This window comes from Metopolophium dirhodum, chromosome 1 (assembly GCF_019925205.1).
Source record: "Metopolophium dirhodum isolate CAU chromosome 1, ASM1992520v1, whole genome shotgun sequence".
NCBI classification, from domain to species: Eukaryota; Metazoa; Arthropoda; class Insecta; order Hemiptera; family Aphididae; genus Metopolophium; species Metopolophium dirhodum.
In genome coordinates this window covers 159,755,778-159,765,777 of record NC_083560.1, presented here as the reverse complement: position 1 = coordinate 159,765,777, position 10,000 = coordinate 159,755,778, and the positions used below count along the sequence as shown (strand labels likewise).

General features: G+C 57.4%; 1 pseudogene; it reads left to right on the top strand.

Moving 5' to 3' along the window:
- Positions 1-977, top strand: part of LOC132937752 (large subunit ribosomal RNA) — a 2,899-nt pseudogene extending 1,922 nt beyond the window's left edge.
- Positions 978-10,000: the final 9,023 nt, after the last annotated feature.

The following is a 10,000-nucleotide window of genomic DNA, read 5'->3' as shown; positions in this document are numbered from 1 at the left end:
GTTCGGGGCTCTTTTGTCTCGTCTGGGTAACCAGAATGAACTCGAAGAAGCCGCCGGGGGATCTGGGTAGAGTTCTCTTTTCTCTGTGAGCGTTGTACGTCCCTGGAATCCTCTAGCCGGGCGATAGGGACGCGAGCGCGAAGAGCACCGCTCGTTGCGGCGGTGTCCGTGATCCCCACGCGGACCTTGAAAATTCGAGAGAGGGCCACGCGGAGTCTTCGCGTCGGTTCGTACCGATATCCGCAGCAGGTCTCCGAGGTGAGCAGCCTCTAGCCGCATAGAATAATGTAGGTAAGGGAAGTCGGCAAAACCGATCCGTAACTTCGGGATAAGGATTGGCTCTGAGGAGCGTGGCTGTCGGGTTCGGGTCGTCGTAGAAGCGTAGGCGGTTTTGGCGACACCCCGGCCGTCGCCCGCGCGCCCGGTCTTCGGACCGGGAGCCTCGAGGCGGCCGCGGGCCCGTCGCCGTCCGCCGACCGTGGAACCACCGAGCTTCGGTCGCTGGCCGCGTCGCGGCCGGCCGATCGCCTTGGTGTCGGTTCGCCGTCACCGGGCGGTCCGGCCGCCGCGGCGTCGGTCGCGTAGCCGGATCGACAGCCATGTAACGGTCAACTCAGAACTGGCACGGACCAGGGGAATCCGACTGTCTAATTAAAACAAAGCATCGCGATGGCCCGGGACGGGTGTTGACGCGATGTGATTTCTGCCCAGTGCTCTGAATGTCAACGTGAAGAAATTCAAGCAAGCGCGGGTAAACGGCAGGAGTAACTATGACTCTTTTAAGGTAGCCAAATGCCTCGTCATCTAATTAGTGACGCGCATGAATGGATTAACGAGATTCTCACTGTCCCTATCTACTAGTGTTGGTCTGACAGCCATACAGTGCGGACGTGTTTTTGAGGTGCTCCGTGTACAACTCAAGTTCCGAACGGGTTAGAGTAGTTAAATTTTTGCGTTCTTAGTACCAAAAGATTCGTCTCGAGTAGACGCTTCTACTGGTGCATCGAGCGCGAAAATCGGTTAGGTTAGCAAGGCGTGAGGGCGTTTTTAGTCTGTCGCAAGCGTAAACTCTTTGTTTACGCCCGACCGGCAAAACCCTTTCAGCGATTTCTCGGGCTGTATTGCGAATTTCGCGTCGGACGATACACCGTTGAATTCGTGCTGTTCTAGCGCTAATTTTGGTGTAGGCCGCGCGAAAGTTCGACTTTCAGTGCCGAAGTTAGGCTCAAAAAGTTCGCGAGCGAACAGAAGGTCACAGAATCGAGGTACGACATCGCGGTTTGGACAGTCGAATAGTCTTTTTTAAGATAAATCGACGGGCCCGAGCTGCGTTTTCGTGCAGCGATTTGCGGCCCCAGGAGCGGCGATCAAAGTTCCGGCGGGCGAGAGACGCGCGGCGGATCGTGCGGGTGCGCGCGGACCGACGCCAACGCGTGACGTGTCCGAGTGGCGTACGTGCGGCGCGCGGTGTTTAGGATCGTGCGAGTGCGCGCGGCCTGAGTGGTCACCGCCCCCGGGAAACTGCGAGTGCGCGAGCAAGTGTGCGGGCGCGCGTGAACGTGCGAGTGCGTACAACCGGTCCCCCCCAGTGCAACGCTCTGGTGGGCGAGTGCGCGGTGCGTGCGCGTACGCGAGTGGCGCGTTAAAATTCCCGCGAACAGACCGGTGTCGATTTTGAGTCGGTCTGTATAAGCCTTAGGGCGAACACGTTGCTGCGCTGCCGCCATCAGGTAAGGTGTTAGGATTTATATTATATAGGTTAAGGTAGCATAGTTCCAGTGCCGTTAGTACTCCCCACTCGCAAAGGAGGAAAAGGCGCTGCCACTAGGGTAGGTAGGCTCGATAGTTGTATTTAGGTTAAGTCCAAGAGCGCGGTCAGTCATGTCTGACATGGAACTGACCGACGAAGAGGGGGGATGCCTGGAAGAGGTAAGGGCGGGTGCACCGGCGGCGGGGGTCCCAGAGGGGGACACCGTCGCCAAGGTACAAAAGAGGAAGAGGGTGGACGGTCCAGAGGAGGAAGGCATTTCTGAATGCTCCTCCTTTGGTATTTCATCCTTTCCTCAAAAGGCAAGGAATATTGGTAGGGACCTGGACGCGCTCCTTCTGGCAGAGAAGGAGAAGCGAAAGATTTCGGCGGCCGCTCTGCGGACAATCTTGGAGATCAGGGAAAGGTATGAGGCCTTGCTCGATGAGGCCTATAGGCAGAACACGGTTCTGCAAGGTAGGGTCGAGGAGGCGAGGCGGTCTCAGTCGAGACCTGAGGTGCGCGAGGTTGTGGTGGAGAGGACGGTTGCGCCATCTCCGCCCAAGAAGAAGAAGAAGGTCGAGGACAAGGCCAAGGCCAAGTCTGCGGCTGCTAAGGAGAAGGTGAAGGGAAAGGTAAAGGAGCAGCCGTTTGTGGAGGTTGTGAGCAGGAAGAGCAAAAGGAAAAAGAAGAAGAAGAAGAAGAATGAGGAGAAGCCCAAGGAGCAGCCGAGAGTGGCCATCACCACCTCCAAGAAGGTGGCTAAGGCCATCGAGAGGGAGAAGGCGAGGGCTCCGGCCCGCGCCTTCGTCGTCTCGGTGGGGGCTGCTGGGGCCAGTGAGGCCAAGAAACAGCTCTGGGCCGATCTGGTCAAGGGGGTGGCGGTGCCCAAGCTTGGCGGCTCTGCGAAGCTCCCGAGAGGAGATCTGGTGGTTAGGCCGGCTGACGAGGCCACGTATGCGGCCTTGAAGGCCATGGAAAAAGACGGTAAGGGTGTGAGAGAGGAGAGTGCGAGATGGCCGACCGTACTAGTGTATGACGTGGATAGGGAAATTCCTAAGGAGAAGCTCGCGGGCCAGATCGTGGATCAGAACCCGGAGCTTGGTCTGGACAAGGAGGCCGTGGTCCCCCTCTTCATGAAGGGGCCCAAGACGGACGAGCTTGTTTGGTGGGTCTGCTCGGTTAGACCAAGCGCCTTCAAGACTCTGGTAGGAAAGAGTCTTTTCATCGGGTTGGCCAAGTGCAAGGTCAAGGAGTACGTTGACGTAGTCAGGTGCTTCAAGTGCCAGCATTTCGGTCACAGGGCTCTGAAGTGTGTGCAGACGGTGGACACTTGCGGGCGCTGCGCGGTCAAGGGCCATAGGGCCAAGGACTGCAAGAGCGTGCCGGTCAAGTGCGCCAACTGTGGCCTGGCTGCTCAGTCGGGGCACAGCGGTTGTGTGGCTCTTCACAAGGCGACCATCACGGTTGCCCGTAGGACAGATTTCGGCTCAAAATGATCTCTTCGACCTACTGTGTAGTCCAACTGAACATGAACGGGAATCATCTCGTCTCAGATCAGATACTGGACTACAGCAGGGCTAACGGGGTTGAGGTGCTTCTGCTTCAGGAAGTGCTGACCTCGGGAGACAAGTTGCTAGGTTTTGACTACCGCGCCACGAAAGTGGTTCTCAGCAGTAGGGACGGTAGTGCAGGGGCTGCCATAGTTGTCCTAAATCAGGACATCGAGGTGGTAGCCCTGCAGGGGCTCAGCGATAGGTTCTGCGCCGTGGCCAGTCTCAGGAAGAGACATGGACAGGCGGTCGTGTTCGTGTCAGCTTACTTCAAGTACAGCATCCCGACACGCATCTTTACGGACAGGCTAGGTGATATTCTTGATAGGGTCAACCAAGACGTCGTGATAGGGGCCGACGTGAACGCGCACTCGCCGCAATGGTTCAGTCGGCCGGGCAACAACTCGGGTTCAGCCCGGGGGACCCACGTCGAATCCCTGATCGCGGCGAAACACTTGACGGTGCACAACCAGCCTGGCCACCTCGACACGTACGAGAGGCCGGGTATGGGGGCATCGAACATAGATGTTACGCTGACGAGAGGGGGTTCACTGACGAACTCAGTCTCTGAATGGGAAGTGCTCGATGTCACCGACAGCGACCACAGGACCATCAGATTCAAGATCCGCGTCGGATCAGGGTCGGAGGGACCCGCGGTAGGGAAAAGTCGATTCAATGTTAGGAAAGCCGACTGGGATAGGTTTAGGTGGGTTCTGGCCCAGAAAGTTCTTGGTGAACATGAGACCATGGTGGGCGGTTGCGGACAGGTAGCGGAGTCTCTTACGCGTGCTCTCGGGCATGCCATGGAGGCCTCCATGCCCCGCTCCCGTAAATCCGTCAGGATGAAACCGCCATGGTGGGACGCCGGACTCGAAGAGTCCAAAAGGCGCCTCAATAACTTCAGACGCACCATGGACTATAAAGTCTCGGATAGGGACCAATTCAGAGTGCTCAGGAACGAGCACCTGAAAAAGATTAGGAAGGCCAAGATGGAGTCGTGGAGGAAGTTCGCTACCTCCAGCAACTCGGACATCTGGGGCCCGGTCTATCGTTGGGCTAGGAATGGATCTTCAAAGAGTAGGGTACCAAACGCTGTGCTTCGAGAAGACGGAACCTTCACGGTGACGGCTTTGGAGACGGCCGAGTGTCTGTTGGAGAGCCTAATCCCTAGGGACAGGGCTGCTCCTATCTTTGAGGCTGAGAGAGTAGGAAGAGTGAGACCAGAGGTCACGGAGGCCGAGGTTAAGGCGGCTGTCTGGAGGATGGCCCCTAACAAAGCTCCGGGACTGGATGGGATCACCGCTGGGGTACTCAGGAAGGCGTGGGGCGTCATCGGCTTGCCGCTGACCAACGTCCTGAGAGAGTGCCTCAGGAAGTCGGAATTTCCGGACTGTTGGAAGACAGCAGAGGTGGTGATCATCAGGAAGGGAGAGGACAGAGACCCGAGTCTTCCTAAGTCATATAGACCAGTCAGCCTGCTTTCGGCACCGTCAAAAGTGCTGGAACGGCTGGTGGTGGACAGGCTTGAGGAGGAAACGGGGGGCGCTCTTTCAGCAGAGCAACATGGTTTCAGGGTCGGTAAGTCCACAATCAGCGCGATCAAGTCGTGTCTGGATTGGGTGGACAACAGTGAGGAGATGGTGGTAGGAGTCTTTCTGGATATCTCAGGAGCCTTCGACAACCTGAGATGGAACGTTCTGATTAGGGACATGATGGATCTGGGGGCATCCGATGCAACTAGATCTATCATACAGAGCTATCTGACGGGCAGAAGGGCGGTGCTCTCGGTGGAGGGAGCGACAGCATTCGCGGATCTCACCAGAGGCTGCCCTCAAGGCTCACAGTTAGGGCCAAGTCTTTGGAATTTATCTATGGATAGGGCGTTGGTCACCAACACGGACGATAGGGTCAAACTGGTCGCGTACGCGGATGACCTGGCGGTTCTTATCGCGGGCTCCGATCTCGAAGAAATTCAGGGGAAAGCGAGAGCGACGCTCGGCGCCTTGCGCGAGTGGGCGAGCCGAAGAGGTCTAACCTTCTCGGCAAGCAAGTCTCAAGCGATCCCCCTGAAAGGAGGGCTGCGGCCGGGGTTCACTGTTCCCTTCGGGACAGAGGACATCGTGGCTGTGAGTTCAGTTAGGTATCTGGGCGTTGAATTGGACAGTAGGCGAAATTTCTGGGCGCACGTGAGCGGCGTGGCCGGAAAGTCCGACTCTCTGTACAGTAGGCTTAGAGCGGCATCGTCTGCGGACTGGGGTCTCCGACAGTCCACCTCCGCCGTAATATACAAGGCAGTCTTCCTGCCTCGTATCACTTACGCTGCGGAGATCTGGTCGAAAGGAGTCCTCACGGCGAAGGCGATAAAACTCCTCGGCAGCAAGCAGAGGAGGGCCCTTCTCTCTCTAACAGGGGCATACAGAACGACCTCAACGGATGCGTTGCAGGTTGTTGCTGGGCAGCTGCCTCTAGATTTGGAAATCCGATGGCATGTGGTTAGGATCAAAAGGAAAGCTGGTGAAATCTCAGAGGAGGAGATGAACAACCAGTGGGATAGGATCATTGACATCTGGCAGGATAGGTGGGATAATAGCACGAAGGGTCGTTGGACCCATGCTATTTTTCCCGACATAAGATGGAGACTGGCTCTCCCTCTCGAGGTGGATCACTACGTGTGCCAGTTCCTCACGGGTCACGGAGACTTCAACTCCAAGTTGGAGTCTTTCGCCCTGCGTGGTACGGGCGCGTGCAGATGTGAAACTGAGGACGAGGCGGTGGACCACGTGCTCTTCAGATGCCCTGTGCTCTCTGCTGAGAGAGCAAGGCTCATCAGGCTTGTGGGCGAGGACGCATGGCCGTGTGAGACCAAGGTGTTACTGGACACTAGGTCAAACTACTGTGCACTGCGTCGCTTTGCTAGGGAGGCCATCGAGGCCAAAAGATCTTCGGATAGAGTAGGTATTCTCCAGGCTAGGTAGGCTCCGTCACAGGCGACGGAGGGGTTGGTGGGGACCCGGGGTTAGCGTGTAAGCGCTGGCCCGAATCTCCACCGCAAGGCCCACCACTAGCCGGCTGGGGAGCCAAAATAGTGGTAGGGGCCACGCCCCGGGTTGATCCACTGACATCAACCAAAAACCTAGTCAGTACCACGGGAGAGGGGAGCCCCACCGCGCACAGATACGGCCAGCCGGAGCTGTGTGTGGTGCCCCTCAAGGTTGAGGAGCCTACCTCGGCTGAAACGTGGTGGCTGTGGGACAGGCGCCAGATAGTAGTACATAAACCACAACACCTAGTGGGAGGTCCGGTACCCAAGGTGGCACTTAACTGAGTCATTCCGGCCCTCAGAAAAGGTACGGGCCCTCCGGGGCCCGGTGCTGGTGGTCCACAGACGACCCTAGGCCGTAGGCGGTTAGCCGTCGACGTCCTAGCTCCACCTCCGCCCGTAAGTAGCGCCCAGCGCTAAGGCACGGACGGATGGCGGTAGGCGAGAGCCACAAAACCCGGAGACTCCTGTCCCTATCTACTGTGTTGGTCTGACAGCCATACAGTGCGGACGTGTTTTTGAGGTGCTCCGTGTACAACTCAAGTTCCGAACGGGTTAGAGTAGTTAAATTTTTGCGTTCTTAGTACCAAAAGATTCGTCTCGAGTAGACGCTTCTACTGGTGCATCGAGCGCGAAAATCGGTTAGGTTAGCAAGGCGTGAGGGCGTTTTTAGTCTGTCGCAAGCGTAAACTCTTTGTTTACGCCCGACCGGCAAAACCCTTTCAGCGATTTCTCGGGCTGTATTGCGAATTTCGCGTCGGACGATACACCGTTGAATTCGTGCTGCTCTAGCGCTAATTTTGGTGTAGGCCGCGCGAAAGTTCGACTTTCAGTGCCGAAGTTAGGCTTAAAAAGTTCGCGAGCGAACAGAAGGTCACAGAATCGAGGTACGACATCGCGGTTTGGACAGTCGAATAGTCTTTTTTAAGATAAATCGACGGGCCCGAGCTGCGTTTTCGTGCAGCGATTTGCGGCCCCAGGAGCGGCGATCAAAGTTCCGGCGGGCGAGAGACGCGCGGCGGATCGTGCGGGTGCGCGCGGACCGACGCCAACGCGTGACGTGTCCGAGTGGCGTACGTGCGGCGCGCGGTGTTTAGGATCGTGCGAGTGCGCGCGGCCTGAGTGGTCACCGCCCCCGGGAAACTGCGAGTGCGCGAGCAAGTGTGCGGGCGCGCGCGAACGTGCGAGTGCGTACAACCGGTCCCCCCCAGTGCAACGCTCTGGTGGGCGAGTGCGCGGTGCGTGCGCGTACGCGAGTGGCGCGTTAAAATTCCCGCGAACAGACCGGTGTCGATTTTGAGTCGGTCTGTATAAGCCTTAGGGCGAACACGTTGCTGCGCTGCCGCCATCAGGTAAGGTGTTAGGATTTATATTATATAGGTTAAGGTAGCATAGTTCCAGTGCCGTTAGTACTCCCCACTCGCAAAGGAGGAAAAGGCGCTGCCACTAGGGTAGGTAGGCTCGATAGTTGTATTTAGGTTAAGTCCAAGAGCGCGGTCAGTCATGTCTGACATGGAACTGACCGACGAAGAGGGGGGATGCCTGGAAGAGGTAAGGGCGGGTGCACCGGCGGCGGGGGTCCCAGAGGGGGACACCGTCGCCAAGGTACAAAAGAGGAAGAGGGTGGACGGTCCAGAGGAGGAAGGCATTTCTGAATGCTCCTCCTTTGGTATTTCATCCTTTCCTCAAAAGGCAAGGAATATTGGTAGGGACCTGGACGCGCTCCTTCTGGCAGAGAAGGAGAAGCGAAAGATTTCGGCGGCCGCTCTGCGGACAATCTTGGAGATCAGGGAAAGGTATGAGGCCTTGCTCGATGAGGCCTATAGGCAGAACACGGTTCTGCAAGGTAGGGTCGAGGAGGCGAGGCGGTCTCAGTCGAGACCTGAGGTGCGCGAGGTTGTGGTGGAGAGGACGGTTGCGCCATCTCCGCCCAAGAAGAAGAAGAAGGTCGAGGACAAGGCCAAGGCCAAGTCTGCGGCTGCTAAGGAGAAGGTGAAGGGAAAGGTAAAGGAGCAGCCGTTTGTGGAGGTTGTGAGCAGGAAGAGCAAAAGGAAAAAGAAGAAGAAGAAGAAGAATGAGGAGAAGCCCAAGGAGCAGCCGAGAGTGGCCATCACCACCTCCAAGAAGGTGGCTAAGGCCATCGAGAGGGAGAAGGCGAGGGCTCCGGCCCGCGCCTTCGTCGTCTCGGTGGGGGCTGCTGGGGCCAGTGAGGCCAAGAAACAGCTCTGGGCCGATCTGGTCAAGGGGGTGGCGGTGCCCAAGCTTGGCGGCTCTGCGAAGCTCCCGAGAGGAGATCTGGTGGTTAGGCCGGCTGACGAGGCCACGTATGCGGCCTTGAAGGCCATGGAAAAAGACGGTAAGGGTGTGAGAGAGGAGAGTGCGAGATGGCCGACCGTACTAGTGTATGACGTGGATAGGGAAATTCCTAAGGAGAAGCTCGCGGGCCAGATCGTGGATCAGAACCCGGAGCTTGGTCTGGACAAGGAGGCCGTGGTCCCCCTCTTCATGAAGGGGCCCAAGACGGACGAGCTTGTTTGGTGGGTCTGCTCGGTTAGACCAAGCGCCTTCAAGACTCTGGTAGGAAAGAGTCTTTTCATCGGGTTGGCCAAGTGCAAGGTCAAGGAGTACGTTGACGTAGTCAGGTGCTTCAAGTGCCAGCATTTCGGTCACAGGGCTCTGAAGTGTGTGCAGACGGTGGACACTTGCGGGCGCTGCGCGGTCAAGGGCCATAGGGCCAAGGACTGCAAGAGCGTGCCGGTCAAGTGCGCCAACTGTGGCCTGGCTGCTCAGTCGGGGCACAGCGGTTGTGTGGCTCTTCACAAGGCGACCATCACGGTTGCCCGTAGGACAGATTTCGGCTCAAAATGATCTCTTCGACCTACTGTGTAGTCCAACTGAACATGAACGGGAATCATCTCGTCTCAGATCAGATACTGGACTACAGCAGGGCTAACGGGGTTGAGGTGCTTCTGCTTCAGGAAGTGCTGACCTCGGGAGACAAGTTGCTAGGTTTTGACTACCGCGCCACGAAAGTGGTTCTCAGCAGTAGGGACGGTAGTGCAGGGGCTGCCATAGTTGTCCTAAATCAGGACATCGAGGTGGTAGCCCTGCAGGGGCTCAGCGATAGGTTCTGCGCCGTGGCCAGTCTCAGGAAGAGACATGGACAGGCGGTCGTGTTCGTGTCAGCTTACTTCAAGTACAGCATCCCGACACGCATCTTTACGGACAGGCTAGGTGATATTCTTGATAGGGTCAACCAAGACGTCGTGATAGGGGCCGACGTGAACGCGCACTCGCCGCAATGGTTCAGTCGGCCGGGCAACAACTCGGGTTCAGCCCGGGGGACCCACGTCGAATCCCTGATCGCGGCGAAACACTTGACGGTGCACAACCAGCCTGGCCACCTCGACACGTACGAGAGGCCGGGTATGGGGGCATCGAACATAGATGTTACGCTGACGAGAGGGGGTTCACTGACGAACTCAGTCTCTGAATGGGAAGTGCTCGATGTCACCGACAGCGACCACAGGACCATCAGATTCAAGATCCGCGTCGGATCAGGGTCGGAGGGACCCGCGGTAGGGAAAAGTCGATTCAATGTTAGGAAAGCCGACTGGGATAGGTTTAGGTGGGTTCTGGCCCAGAAAGTTCTTGGTGAAC